The 15,000-nt window shown below is 67.1% G+C and overlaps 1 non-coding gene across 1 annotated transcript; it reads left to right on the top strand.

Annotated features, from left to right (window-relative positions):
* The first annotated feature begins 14,834 nt into the window (after positions 1–14,834).
* On the top strand, positions 14,835–14,988 carry LOC147711200 (5.8S ribosomal RNA). The gene has a single exon (XR_015296408.1). It is a non-coding gene; the product is annotated as a 5.8S ribosomal RNA (ribosomal RNA).
* Positions 14,989–15,000: the final 12 nt, after the last annotated feature.

Here is a 15,000-nt window from a genome sequence, read left to right as displayed (position 1 = left end):
ATTCTTTCCTATAAGGGGGACTAGATGGCCGGACTTCCCTGGAAGTCCCTATGAGGTGCCATTCGCCTCCCGGATCCCATCCTGGGCTCCAGGAGGTCGGGCACTTTTGTGCCCTGGGTCCCCTCTGTCATATCGAGTGCACGGATTACAAGAAAGGGGGGTAATTTTCCTCCGGGTTAGTAGGTGCAAGGGTATGCCCAAACAACCTCCCGGGGCTGGTGGTTCCCTGCTGGGGACCAGATGAGCGATGCCCGGGCAGCACCTCCCAGGCATTCGGGGCTCCCTCCTCCGGGCCGCAGAGTGGGAAAGTACCCGGGACGGGCTCCATGGGTCCTGGGCCCTGGAGCCCCGGAGCCCCGGAGCCCTGGAGCCCTGCTGCCCTGAAGCCCTGGAGCCCTGCAGCCCTGGAGCCCTGCAGCCCCGGAGCCCTGCAGCCCCCAGAGCCGTGGAGCCCTGCAGTCCCCGAGCCCTGCATCCCTGCAGCCCCAGAGCCCCGGAGCCCCGGAGCCCCGGAGCCCTGGAGCCCTGCAGCTCCTGAGCCCTAAAGGCCCGGGGCAGGCAGATTGGTGTCATTTCGGTCCCGGCCATCAGGTCGCCCCTCTCACCACGGCCATCTGGTCGCCCGCAATGCTTTCCTATGGGGCGACTAGATGGCCGGACTTCCCTGGAAGTCCCTATGAGGTGCCATTCACCTCCCGGATCCCATCCTGGGCTCCAGGAGGTCGGGCACTTTTGTGCCCTGGGTCCCCTCTGTCACCTCGAGTGCACGGATTACAAGAAAAGGGGGTAATTTTCCTCCGGATTAGTAGGTGCAAGGGTATGCCCAAACACCCTCCCGGGGCTGGTGGTTCCCTGCTGGGGACCAGATGAGCGATGCCCGGGCAGCACCTCCCAGGCATCTGGGGCTCCCTCCTCCGGGCCGCAGAGTGGGAAAGTACCCAGGACGGGCTCCATGGGTCCTGGGCCCTGGAGCGCTGGAGCCCTGGAGCCCTGCTGCCCTGAAGCCCCAGAGCCCTGGAGCCCTGCAGCCCTGGAGCCCTGCAGCCCCGGAGCCCTGCAGCCCCCAGAGCCGTGGAGCCCTGCAGTCCCCGAGCCCTGCATCCCTGCAGCCCCAGAGCCCCGGAGCCCCGGAGCCCTGGAGCCCTGCAGCTCCTGAGCCCTAAAGGCCCGGGGCAGGCAGATTGGCATCATTTCGGTCCCGGCCATCTGGTCGGCCCTCTCGCCACGGCCATCTGGTCGCCCGCAATGCTTTCCTATGGGGCGACTAGATGGCCGGACTTCCCTGGAAGTCCCTATGAGATGCCATTCGCCTCCCGGATCCCATCCTGGGCTCCAGGAGGTCGGGCACTTTTGTGCCCTGGGTCCCCTCTGTCACCTCGAGTGCACGGATTACAAGAAAGGGGGGTAATTTTCCTCCGGATTAGTACGTGCAAGGGTATGCCCAAACACCCTCCCGGGGCTGGTGGTCCCTGCTGGGGACCAGATGAGCGATGCCCGGGCAGCACCTCCCAGGCATTCGGGGCTCCCTCCTCCGGGCCGCAGACTGGGAAAGTACCCGGGACGGGCTCCATGGGTCCCGGGCCCTGGAGCCCCGGAGCCCTGGAGCCCTGGAGCCCTGCTGCCCTGAAGCCCCAGAGCCCTGGAGCCCTTTAGCACTGGAGCCCTGGAGCCCTGGAGCCCTGCAGCCCCGGAGCCCTGCAGCCCCCCGAGCCGTGGAGCCCTGCAGTCCCCGAGCCCTGCATCCCTGCAGCCCCAGAGCCCCGGAGCCCTGGAACCCTGCAGCTCCTGAGCCCTAAAGGCCCGGGGCAGGCAGATTGGCGTCATTTCGGTCCCGGCCATCTGGTCGCCCCTCTCGCCACGGCCATCTGGTCACCCGCAATGCTTTCCTATGGGGCGACTAGATGGCCGGATTTCCCTGGAAGTCCCTATGAGATGCCATTCGCCTCCCGGATCCGAGACAGGGCTCCAGGAAGTCGGGCACGTTTGCGCCCTGGGTCCCCTCTGTCACCTCGAGTGCACAGATTACAAGAAAGGGGGGTAATTTTCCTCCGGATTAGTAGGTGCAAGGGTATGCCCAAACACCCTCCCAGGTCTGGTGGTTCCCTGCTGGGGACCAGATGGGCGATGCCCGGGAACACCTCCCAGGCATCCGGGGCTCCCTCCTCCGGGCCGCAGAGTGGCAAAGTACCCGGGAAAGGCTCCATGGGTCCTGGGCCCTGGAGCCCTGGAGCACTGCTGCCCTGGAGCCCAGCAGCCCCGGAGCCCTGCAGCCCTGGAGCCCTGGAGCTCTGGAGCCCCGGAGCCCTGCAGCCCCCCGAGCCGTGGAGTCCTGCATTCCCCGAGCCCTGCAGCCCCGGAGCCCTGCAGCTCCTGAGCCCTACAGGCCCGAGGCAGGCAGATTGGCGTCCTTTCGGTCCCGGGCATCAGGTCGCCCCTCTCGCCTCGGCCATCTGGTCGCCCGCAATTCTTTCCTATGGGGCGACTAGATGGCCGGACTTCCCTGGAAGTCCCTATGAGGTGCCATTCGCCTCCCGGATCCCATCCTGGGCTCCAGGAGGTCGGGCACTTTTGTGCCCTGGGTCCCCTCTGTCACCTCGAGTGCACGGATTACAAGAAAGGGGGGTAATTTTCCTCCGGATTAGTACGTGCAAGGGTATGCCCAAACACCCTCCCGGGGCTGGTGGTCCCTGCTGGGGACCAGATGAGCGATGCCCGGGCAGCACCTCCCAGGCATTCGGGGCTCCCTCCTCCGGGCCGCAGAGTGGGAAAGTACCCGGGACGGGCTCCATGGGTCCTGGGCCCTGGAGCCCCGGAGCCCTGGAGCCCTGCTGCCCTGAAGCCCCAGAGCCCTGGAGCCCTGCAGCACTGGAGCCCTGGAGCCCTGGAGCCCTGGAGCCCTGCAGCCCCGGAGCCCTGCAGCCCCCCGAGCCGTGGAGCCCTGCAGTCCCCGAGCCCTGCATCCCTGCAGCCCCAGGGCCCCGGAGCCCCGGAGCCCTGGAGCCCTGCAGCTCCTGAGCCCTAAAGGCCCGGGGCAGGCAGATTGGCGTCATTTCGGTCCCGGCCATCTGGTCGCCCCTCTCGCCACGGCCATCTGGTCGCCCGCAATGCTTTCCTATGGGGCGACTAGATGGCCGGATTTCCCTGGAAGTCCCTATGAGATGCCATTCGCCTCCCGGATCTGAGACAGGGCTCCAGAAGGTCGGGCACGTTTGCGCCCTGGGTCCCCTCTGTCACCTCAAGTCCACAGATTACAAGAAAGGGGGGTAATTTTCCTCCGGATTAGTAGGTGCAAGGGTATGCCCAAACACCCTCCCAGGTCTGGTGGTTCCCTGCTGGGGACCAGATGGGCGATGCCCGGGGAACACCTCCCAGGCATCCGGGGCTCCCTCCTCCAGGGCGCAGAGTGGCAAAGTACCCGGGATAGGCTCCATGGGTCCTGGGCCCTGGAGCCCTGGAGCCCTGCTGCCCTGGAGCCCAGCAGCCCCGGAGCCCTGCAGCCCTGCAGCCCTGCAGCCCTGGAGCCCTGGAGCCCCGAAGCCCTGCGGCCCCCCGAGCCATGGAGCCCTGCAGTCCCCGAGCCCTGCAGCCCCGGAGCTCCGGAGCCCTGCAGCTCCTGAGCCCTACAGGCCCGAGGCAGGCAGATTGGCGTCCTTTCAGTCCCGGCCATCAGGTCGCCCCTCTCACCTCGGCCATCTGGTCGCCCGCAATTCTTTTCTATGGGGCGACTAGATGGCCGGACTTCCCTGGAAGTCCCTATGAGGTGCCATTCGCCTCCCGGATCCCATCCTGGGCTCCAGGAGGTCGGGCATTTTTGTGCCCTGGGTCCCCTCTGTCACCTCGAGTGCACGGATTACAAGAAAGGGGGGTAATTTTCCTCCGGATTAGTAGGTGCAAGGGTATGCCCAAACACCCTCCCGGGGCTGGTGGTTCCCTGCTGGGGACCAGATGAGCGATGCCCGGGCAGCACCTCCCAGGCATTCGGGGCTCCCTCCTCCGGGCCGCAGAGTGGGAAAGTACCAGGGACGGGCTCCATGGGTCCTGGGCCCTGAAGCCCCGGAGCCCCGGAGCCCTGCTGCCCTGAAGCCCCAGAGCCCTGGAGCCCCGCAGCCCTGGAGCCCTGCAGCCCCCAGAGCCGTGGAGCCCTGCAGTCCCCGAGCCCTGCATCCCTGCAGCCCCAGAGCCCCGGAGCCCCGGAGCCCTGGAGCCCTGCAGCTCCTGAGCCCTAAAGGCCCGGGGCAGGCAGATTGGCGTCATTTCGGTCCCGGCCATCTGGTCGCCCCTCTCGCCACGGCCATCTGGTCGCCCGCAATGCTTTCCTATGGGGCGACTAGATGGCCGGACTTCCCTGGAAGTCCCTATGAGATGCCATTCGCCTCCCGGATCCCAGCCAGGGCTCCAGGAGGTCGGGCACGTTTGCACCCTGGGTCCCCTCTGTCACCTCGAGTGCACAGATTACAAGAAAGGGGGGTAATTTTCCTCCGGATTAGTAGGTGCAAGGGTATGCCCAAACACCCTCCCAGGTCTGGTAGTTCCCTGCTGGGGACCAGATAGGCGATGCCCGGGGAACACCTCCCAGGCATAAAGGGCTCCCTCCTCCGGGCCGCAGAGTGGCAAAGTACCAGGGATAGGCTCCATGGGTCCTGGGCCCTGGAGCCCTGGAGCCCTGCTGCCCTGGAGCACAGCAGCCCCGGAGCCCTGCAGCCCTGGAGCCCTGGAGCCCTGGAGCCCTGGAGCCCCGGAGCCCTGCAGCCCCCCGAGCCGTGGAGCCCTGCAGTCCCCGAGCCCTGCAGCCCCGGAGCCCCGGAGCCCTGCAGCTTCTGAGCCCTACAGGCCCGAGGCATTCAGATTGGCGTCCTTTCGGTCCCGGCCATCAGGTCGCCCCTCTCGCCTCGGCCTTCTGGTCGCCCGCAATTCTTTCCTATGGGGCGACTAGATGGCCGGACTTCCCTGGAAGTCCCTATGAGATGCCATTCGCCTCCCGGATCCCAGCCAGGGCTCCAGGAGGTCGGGCACGTTCGTGCCCTGGGTCCCCTCTGTCACCTCGAGTGCACAGATTACAAGAAAGGGGGGTAATTTTCCTCCGGATTAGTAGGTGCAAGGGTATGCCCAAACACCCTCCCAGGTCTGGTGGTTCCCTGCTGGGGACCAGATGGGCGATGCCCGGGGAACACCTCCCAGGCATCCGGGGCTCCCTCCTCCGGGCCGCAGAGTGGCAAAGTACCCGGGATAGGCTCCATGGGTCCTGGGCCCTGGAGCCCTGCTGCCCTGGAGCCCAGCAGCCCTGGAGCCCCGGAGCCCTGCAGCCCTGGAGCCCTGGAGCCCTGGAGCCCCGGAGCCCTGCAGCCCCCCCCCCCGAGCCGTGGAGTCCTGCAGTCCCGAGCCCTGCAGCCCCGGAGCCCTGCAGCTCCTGAGCCCTACAGGCCCGAGGCAGGCAGATTGGCATCCTTTCGGTCCCGGCCATCAGGTCGCCCCTCTCGCCTCGGCCATCTGGTCGCCCGCTATTCTTTCCTATGGGGCGACTAGATGGCCGGACTTCCCTGGAAGTCCCTATGAGGTGCCATTCGCCTCCCGGATCCCATCCTGGGCTCCAGGAGGTCGGGCACTTTTGTGCCCTGGGTCCCCTCTGTCACCTCGAGTGCACGGATTACAAGAAAGGGGGGTAATTTTCCTCCGGATTAGTACGTGCAAGGGTATGCCCAAACACCCTCCCGGGGCTGGTGGTCCCTGCTGGGGACCAGATGAGCGATGCCCGGGCAGCACCTCCCAGGCATTCGGGGCTCCCTCCTCCGGGCCGCAGAGTGGGAAAGTACCCGGGACGGGCTCCATGGGTCCCGGGCCCTGGAGCCCCGGAGCCCTGGAGCCCTGCTGCCCTGAAGCCCCAGAGCCCTGGAGCCCTTTAGCACTGGAGCCCTGGAGCCCTGGAGCCCTGGAGCCCTGCAGCCCCGGAGCCCTGCAGCCCCCCGAGCCGTGGAGCCCTGCAGTCCCCGAGCCCTGCATCCCTGCAGCCCCAGAGCCCCGGAGCCCCGGAGCCCTGGAGCCCTGCAGCTCCTGAGCCCTAAAGGCCCGGGGCAGGCAGATTGGCGTCATTTCGGTCCCGGCCATCTGGTCGCCCCTCTCGCCACGGCCATCTGGTCGCCCGCAATGCTTTCCTATGGGGCGACTAGATGGCCGGATTTCCCTGGAAGTCCCTATGAGATGCCATTCGCCTCCCGGATCTGAGACAGGGCTCCAGGAGGTCGGGCACGTTTGCGCCCTGGGTCCCCTCTGTCACCTCGAGTGCACAGATTACAAGAAAGGGGGGTCATTTTCCTCCGGATTAGTAGGTGCAAGGGTATGCCCAAACACCCTCCCAGGTCTGGTGGTTCCCTGCTGGGGACCAGATGGGCGATGCCCGGGAACACCTCCCAGGCATCCGGGGCTCCCTCCTCCGGGCCGCAGAGTGGCAAAGTACCCGGGAAAGGCTCCATGGGTCCTGGGCCCTGGAGCCCTGGAGCCCTGCTGCCCTGGAGCCCATCAGCCCCGGAGCCCTGCAGCCCTGGAGCCCTGGAGCTCTGGAGCCCCGGAGCCCTGCAGCCCCCCGAGCCGTGGAGTCCTGCAGTCCCCGAGCCCTGCAGCCCCGGAGCCCTGCAGCTCCTGAGCCCTACAGGCCCGAGGCAGGCAGATTGGCGTCCTTTCGGTCCAGGCCATCAGGTCGCCCCTCTCGCCTCGGCCATCTGGTCGCCCGCAATTCTTTCCTATGGGGCGACTAGATGGCCGGACTTCCCTGGAAGTCCCTATGAGGTGCCATTCGCCTCCCGGATCCCATCCTGGGCTCCAGGAGGTCGGGCACTTTTGTGCCCTGGGTCCCCTCTGTCACCTCGAGTGCACGGATTACAAGAAAGGGGGGTAATTTTCCTCCGGATTAGTACGTGCAAGGGTATGCCCAAACACCCTCCCGGGGCTGGTGGTTCCTGCTGGGGACCAGATGAGCGATGCCCGGGCAGCACCTCCCAGGCATTCGGGGCTCCCTCCTCCGGGCCGCAGAGTGGGAAAGTACCCGGGACGGGCTCCATGGGTCCCGGGCCCTGGAGCCCCGGAGCCCTGGAGCCCTGCTGCCCTGAAGCCCCAGAGCCCTGGAGCCCTGCAGCACTGGAGCCCTGGAGCCCTGGAGCCCTGGAGCCCTGCTGCCCTGGAGCCCAGCAGCCCCGGAGCCCTGCAGCCCTGGAGCCCTGGAGCCCTGGAGCCCTGGAGCCCTGGAGCCCTGGAGCCCTGGAGCCCTGGAGCCCTGGATCCCCGGAGCCCTGCAGCCCCCGAGCCGTGGAGTCCTGCAGTCCCCGAGCCCTGCAGCCCCGGAGCCCTGCAGCTCCTGAGCCCTACAGGCCCGAGGCAGGCAGATTGGCGTCCTTTCGGTCCCGGCCATCAGGTCGCCCCTCTCGCCTCGGCCATCTGGTCGCCCGCAATTCTTTCCCATGGGGCGACTAGATGGCCGGACTTCCCTGGAAGTCCCTATGAGGTGCCATTCGCCTCCCGGATCCCATCCTGGGCTCCAGGAGGTCGGGCACTTTTGTGCCCTGGGTCCCCTCTGTCACCTCGAGTGCACGGATTACAAGAAAGGGGGGTAATTTTCCTCCGGATTAGTACGTGCAAGGGTATGCCCAAACACCCTCCCGGGGCTGGTGGTCCCTGCTGGGGACCAGATGAGCGATGCCCGGGCAGCACCTCCCAGGCATTCGGGGCTCCCTCCTCCGGGCCGCAGAGTGGGAAAGTACCCGGGACGGGCTCCATGGGTCCCGGGCCCTGGAGCCCTGCTGCCCTGAAGCCCCAGAACCCTGGAGCCCTTTAGCACTGGAGCCTGGGAGCCCTGGAGCCCTGGAGCCCCCCGGAGCCGTGGAGCCCTGCAGTCCCCGAGCCCTGCATCCCTGCAGCCCCAGAGCCCCGGAGCCCCGGAGCCCTGGAGCCCTGCGGCTCCTGAGCCCTAAAGGCCCGGGGCAGGCAGATTGGCGTCATTTCGGTCCCGGCCATCTGGTTGCCCCTCTCGCCACGGCCATCTGGTCGCCCGCAATGCTTTCCTATGGGGCGACTAGATGGCCGGATTTCCCTGGAAGTCCCTATGAGATGCCATTCGCCTCCCGGATCCGAGACAGGGCTCCAGGAGGTCGGGCACGTTTGCGCCCTGGGTCCCCTCTGTCACCTCGAGTGCACAGATTACAAGAAAGGGGGGTAATTTTCCTCCGGATTAGTAGGTGCAAGGGTATGCCCAAACACCCTCCCAGGTCTGGTGGTTCCCTGCTGGGGACCAGATGGGCGATGCCCGGGAACACCTCCCAGGCATCCGGGGCTGCCTCCTCCGGGCCGCAGAGTGGCAAAGTACCCGGGAAAGGCTCCATGGGTCCTGGGCCCTGGAGCCCTGGAGCCCTGCTACCCTGGAGCCCAGCAGCCCCGGAGCCCTGCAGCCCTGGAGCCCTGGAGCCCTGGAGCCCCGGAGCCCTGCAGCCCCCCGAGCCATGGAGTCCTGCAGTCCCCGAGCCCTGCAGCCCCGGAGCCCTGCAGCTCCTGAGCCCTACAGGCCCGAGGCAGGCAGATTGGCGTCCTTTCGGTCCCGGCCATCAGGTCGACCCTCTCGCCTCGGCCATCTGGTCGCCCGCAATTCTTTCCTATGGGGCGACTAGATGGCCGGACTTCCCTGGAAGTCCCTATGAGGTGCCATTCGCCTCCTGGATCCCATCCTGGGCTCCAGGAGGTCGGGCACTTTTGTGCCCTGTGTCCCCTCTGTCACCTCGAGTGCACGGATTACAAGAAAGGGGGGTAATTTTCCTCCGGATTAGTACGTGCAAGGGTATGCCCAAACACCCTCCCGGGGCTGGTGGTCCCTGCTGGGGACCAGATGAGCGATGCCCGGGCAGCACCTCCCAGGCATTCGGGGCTCCCTCCTCCGGGCCGCAGAGTGGGAAAGTACCCGGGACGGGCTCCATGGGTCCCGGGCCCTGGAGCCCCGGAGCCCTGGAGCCCTGCTGCCCTGAAGCCCCAGAGCCCTGGAGCCCTTTAGCACTGGAGCCTGGGAGCCCTGGAGCCCTGGAGCCCCCCGGAGCCGTGGAGCCCTGCAGTCCCCGAGCCCTGCATCCCTGCAGCCCCAGAGCCCCGGAGCCCCGGAGCCCTGGAGCCCTGCAGCTCCTGAGCCCTAAAGGCCCGGGGCAGGCAGATTGGCGTCATTTCGGTCCCGGCCATCTGGTCGCCCCTCTCGCCACGGCCATCTGGTCGCCCGCAATGCTTTCCTATGGGGCGACTAGATGGCCGGATTTCCCTGGAAGTCCCTATGAGATGCCATTCGCCTCCCGGATCCGAGACAGGGCTCCAGGAGGTCGGGCACGTTTGCGCCCTGGGTCCCCTCTGTCACCTCGAGTGCACAGATTACAAGAAAGGGGGGTAATTTTCCTCCGGATTAGTAAGTGCAAGGGTATGCCCAAACACCCTCCCAGGTCTGGTGGTTCCCTGCTGGGGACCAGATGGGCGATGCCCGGGAACACCTCCCAGGCATCCGGGGCTGCCTCCTCCGGGCCGCAGAGTGGCAAAGTACCCGGGAAAGGCTCCATGGGTCCTGGGCCCTGGAGCCCTGGAGCCCTGCTGCCCTGGAGCCCAGCAGCCCCGGAGCCCTGCAGCCCTGGAGCCCTGGAGCCCTGGAGCCCCGGAGCCCTGCAGCCCCCGAGCCATGGAGTCCTGCAGTCCCCGAGCCCTGCAGCCCCGGAGCCCTGCAGCTCCTGAGCCCTACAGGCCCGAGGCAGGCAGATTGGCGTCCTTTCGGTCCCGGCCATCAGGTCGACCCTCTCGCCTCGGCCATCTGGTCGCCCGCAATTCTTTCCTATGGGGCGACTAGATGGCCGGACTTCCCTGGAAGTCCCTATGAGGTGCCATTCGCCTCCTGGATCCCATCCTGGGCTCCAGGAGGTCGGGCACTTTTGTGCCCTGGGTCCCCTCTGTCACCTCGAGTGAACGGATTACAAGAAAGGGGGGTAATTTTCCTCCGGATTAGTAGGTGCAGGGGTATGCCCAAACACCCTCCCGGGGCTGGTGGTTCCCTGCTGGGACCAGATGAGCGATGCCCGGGCAGCACCTCCCAGGCATTCGGGGCTCACTCCTCCGGGCCTGAGAGTGGGAAAGTACCCGGGACGGGCTCCATGGGTCCTGGGCCCTGGAGCCCCGGAGCCCCGGAGCCCTGCTGCCCTGAAGCCCCAGAGCCCTGGAGCCCCGCAGCCCTGGAGCCCTGCAGCCCCGGAGCCCTGCAGCCCCCAGAGCCGTGGAGCCCTGCAGTCCCCCAGCCCTGCATCCCTGCAGCCCCAGAGCCCTGCAGCCCTGGAGCCCTGGAGCCCTGGAGCCCTGGAGCCCCGGAGCCCTGCAGCCCCCCGAGCCGTGGAGCCCTGCAGTCCCCGAGCCCTGCAGCCCCGGAGCCCCGGAGCCCTGCAGCTCCTGAGCCCTACAGGCCCTAGGCAGGCAGATTGGCGTCCTTTCGGTCCCGGCCATCAGGTCGCCCCTCTCGCCTCGGCCATCTGGTCGCCCGCAATTCTTTCCTATGGGGCGACTAGATGGCCGGACTTCCCTGGAAGTCCCTATGAGGTGCCATTCGCCTCCCGGATCCCATCCTGGGCTCCAGGAGGTCGGGCACTTTTGTGCCCTGGGACCCCTCTGTCACCTCGAGTGCACGGATAACAAGAAAGGGGGGTAATTTTCCTCCAGATTAGTAGGTGCAAGGGTATGCCCAAACACCCTCCCGGGGCTGGTGGTTCCCTGCTGGGGACCAGATGAGCGATGCCCGGGCAGCACCTCACAGGCATTCGGGGCTCCCTCCTCCGGGCCGCAGAGTGGGAAAGTACCCGGGACGGGCTCCATGGGTCCCGGGCCCTGGAGCCCCGGAGCCCCGGAGCCCTGGAGCCCTGCTGCCCTGAAGCCCCAGAGCCCTGCAGCCCTGGAGCCCTGGAGCCCTGGAGCCCTGGAGCCCTGGAGCCCTGCAGCCCCGGAGCCCTGCAGCCCCCCGAGCCATGGAGCCCTGCAGTCCCCGAGCCCTGCATCCCTGCAGCCCCAGAGCCCCGGAGCCCCGGAGCCCTGGAGCCCTGGAGCCCTGCAGCTCCTGAGCCCTAAAGGCCCGGGGCAGGCAGATTGGCGTCATTTCGGTCCCGGCCATCTGGTCGCCCCTCTCGCCACGGCCATCTGGTCGCCCGCAATGCTTTCCTATGGGGCGACTAAATGGCCGGACTTCCCTGGAAGTCCCTATGAGATGCCATTCGCCTCCCGGATCCCAGCCAGGGCTCCAGGAGGTCGGGCACGTTTGCGCCCTGGGTCCCCTCTGTCACCTCGAGTGCACAGATTACAAGAAAGGGGGGTAATTTTCCTCCGGATTAGTAGGTTCAAGGGTATGCCCAAACACCCTCCCAGGTCTGGTGGTTCCCTGCTGGGGACCAGATGGGCGATGCCCGGGGAACACCTCCCAGGCATCCGGGGCTCCCTCCTCCGGGCCGCAGAATGGCAAAGTACCCGGGATAGGCTCCATGGGTCCTGGGCCCTGGAGCCCTGGAGCCCTGCTGCCCTGGAGCCCAGCAGCCCCGGAGCCCTGCAGCCCTGGAGCCCTGCAGCCCCCCGAGCCGTGGAGCCCTGCAGTCCCCGAGCCCTGCAGCCCCGGAGCCCCGGAGCCCTGCAGCTCCTGAGCCCTACAGGCCCGAGGCAGGCAGATTGGCGTCCTTTCGGTCCCAGCCATCAGGTCGCCCCTCTCGCCTCGGCCATCTGGTCGCCTGCAATTCTTTCCTATGGGGCGACTAGATGGCCGGACTTCCCTGGAAGTCCCTATGAGGTGCCATTTGCCTCCCGGATCCCATCCTGGTCTCCAGGAGGTTGGGCACTTTTGTGCCCTGGGTCCCCTCTGTCACCTCGAGTGCACGGATTACAAGAAAGGGGGGTAATTTTGTTCCGGATTAGTAGGTGCAAGGGTATGCCCAAACACCCTCCCGGGGCTGGTGGTTCCCTGCTGGGGACCAGATGAGCGATGCCCGGGCAGCACCTCACAGGCATTCGGGGCTCCCTCCTCCGGGCCGCAGAGTGGGAAAGTACCCGGGATGGGCTCCATGGGTCCCGGGCCCTGGAGCCCCGGAGCCCCGGAGCCCTGGAGCCCTGCTGCCCTGAAGCCCCAGAGCCCTGGAGCCCTGCAGCCCTGGAGCCCTGCAGCCCCCCGAGCCGTGGAGCCCTGCAGTCCCCGAGCCCTGCATCCCTGCAGCCCCAGAGCCCCGGAGCCCTGGAGCCCTGCAGCTCCTGAGCCCTAAAGGCCCGGGGCAGGCAGATTGGCGTCATTTCGGTCCCGGCCATCTGGTCGCCCCTCTCGCCACGGCCATCTGGTCGCCCGCAATGCTTTCCTATGGGGCGACTAAATGGCCGGACTTCCCTGGAAGTCCCTATGAGATGCCATTCGCCTCCCGGATCCCAGCCAGGGCTCCAGGAGGTCGGGCACGTTTGTGCCCTGGGTCCCCTCTGTCATCTCGAGTGCACAGATTACAAGAAAGGGGGGTCATTTTCCTCCGGATTAGTAGGTTCAAGGGTATGCCCAAACACCCTCCCAGGTCTGGTGGTTCCCTGCTGGGGACCAGATGGGCGATGCCCGGGGAACACCTCCCAGGCATCCGGGGCTCCCTCCTCCAGGCCGCAGAGTGGCAAAGTACCGGGGATAGGCTCCATGGGTCCTGGGCCCTGGAGCCCTGGAGCACTGCTGCCCTGGAGCCAAGCAGCCCTGGAGCCCTGGAGCCCCGGAGCCCTGCAGCCCCCCGAGCCGTGGAGCCCTGCAGTCCCCGAGCCCTGCAGCCCCGGAGCCCCGGAGCCCTGCAGCTCCTGAGCCCTACAGGCCCGAGGCAGGCAGATGGGCGTCCTTTCGGTCCCGGCCATCAGGTCGCCCCTCTCGCCTCGGCCATCTGGTCGGCCGCAATTCTTTCCTATGGGGCGACTAGATGGCCGGACTTCCCTGGAAGTCCTTATGAGGTGCCATTCGCCTCCCGGATCCCATCCTGGGCTCCAGGAGGTTGGGCACTTTTGTGCCCTGGGTCCCCTCTGTCACCTCGAGTGCACGGATTACAAGAAAGGGGAGTAATTTTCCTCCGGATTAGTAGGTGCAGGGGTATGCCCAAACACCCTCCCGGGGCTGGTGGTTCCCTGCTGGGGACCAGATGAGCGATGCCCAAGCAGCACCTCCCAGGCATTCGGGGCTTCCTCCTTCGGGCCGCAGAGTGGGAAAGTACCCGGGACGGGCTCCATGGTTCCCGGGCCATGGAGGCCCGAAACCTTGGAGCCCAGCAGCCCCGGAGGCCTGGAGCCCTGGAGCAATGGAGCCCCAGAGCCCTGCAGCCCTGCTGCCCTGGAGCCCCCGAGCCCTGGAGCCCTGCAGCCCTGAAGCCCCGGAGCCCTGCAGCCCCCCGAGCCTTGGAGCCCTGCAGTCCCCGAGCCCTGCATCCCTGCAGCCCCAGAGCCCCGGAGGCCCGGAGGCACAGAGCCCCGGAGCCCCAGAGCCCCGACAGGTGCGGGTAACCCGCTGAACCCCGTTCGTGATAGGGATTGGGGATTGCAATTATTTCCCATGAACGAGGAATTCCCAGTAAGTGCGGGTCATAAGCTTGCGTTGATTAAGTCCCTGCCCTTTGTACACACCGCCCGTCGCTACTACCGATTGGATGGTTTAGTGAGGTCCTCGGATCGGCCCCGCCGGGGTCGGCAACGGCCCTGGCGGAGCGCCGAGAAGACGATCAAACTTGACTATCTAGAGGAAGTAAAAGTCGTAACAAGGTTTCCGTAGGTGAACCTGCGGAAGGATCATTAACGGCGGAGCGGCCCGAGCGACCGAAGACGCCAGCCCGAAGCCCTCGGCCGCCTCCTGAGACCACACACCGTAGGCACAGGGCCCGGCCCTGCCCTGGCGTGCCCCGGCCCGGTGGAGCGGTCCGCGGCCACATGGGGCGCTTGGGTGAAGGACCGGGACTTCGGAGGGCATCTTCCCCCTCGGGGGAATGGCCCGACCGACGCGTGAGGGACCGGGGATGGCAGGGGGCGGCCCCTGTCCCCTGTCCCTCTCCGAGACGGAATCCAAGTTCACCCGGCACGACGTCCCCCCAGGTGGGGGGAAACCGAATGGCATTGCTTCCCCGGGCTGGCACCACCCCCTCCCTGGAAAAGGCCCTGGCGCCGGCTGGGCCCTTCCCACGCCCGAGTCCCGGTTCCGACCGGGTTCCGGGTGACCGGGAAGTGGCCCTTCTCGCGCGGCAGGGAGTCCCAGAAGAGAAGGGGCCGAGGGCCTGTGAGGGGACCTCGGCACCTCTCGGTGGGAGGCGTGCGGAAAGGGGGGAAGCCGCCTGGCTCTTCCCCGTCCCGGCGCCTCCGACCGGGGCAAGGGGCGGTGGTGGGCTGATCGCCAGCCCGACGGCATGGCTCGGGGCCGCCCTGGTGGCTGACGTGCAGGTGGAGCGACCCTCCCTCGTTGCCAGGTACCCCGGTTTGACCTGGTCCCTCGCGGCCGGGACGAGGGGGTTAGAAGACTCGCGAGGTCCCTCCCGGGTTACCCTGGGAGGGACCGGCGGCTGTGGGGCTGCCTGCTCCCGTCGCACTGGGAGCCCCTCTTCCTTCCTTGCCCCCCTCGGGTGGGCGGGAAGGCGGGGGCTCCCGGGCCGAGCGCCTGGCAGTGGTTTTTTCTCCCAACGGTGCAGTCTGACTCCCAGAGGGGAAGCCTCGAACGGGGCACTGGGGCCGTCTTGCCGCGCGGGCGGCGGACGGACGGTGTCGCCTTCCTCCCGCCTCTCCTGCACCCGCAGGTGGGCGAACGTTTTCAAAAAGTTGCCTGTGACTCTTGGCGGTGGATCACTCGGCTCGCGTGTCGATGAAGAACGCAGCTAGCTGCGAGAATTAGTGTGAATTGCAGGACACATTGATCATCAACACTTCGAACGCACCTTGCGGCCCCGGGTTCCTCCCGGGGCTACGCCTGTCTGAGGGTCGCTCGATCGTCAA

The sequence above is a fragment of the Lissotriton vulgaris genome, chromosome 5 (assembly GCF_964263255.1).
Source record: "Lissotriton vulgaris chromosome 5, aLisVul1.2, whole genome shotgun sequence".
NCBI lineage: Eukaryota > Metazoa > Chordata > Amphibia > Caudata > Salamandridae > Lissotriton > Lissotriton vulgaris.
Note: the sequence above shows the minus strand (reverse complement) of the source record. Positions and strands in the feature narration are given on the sequence as shown.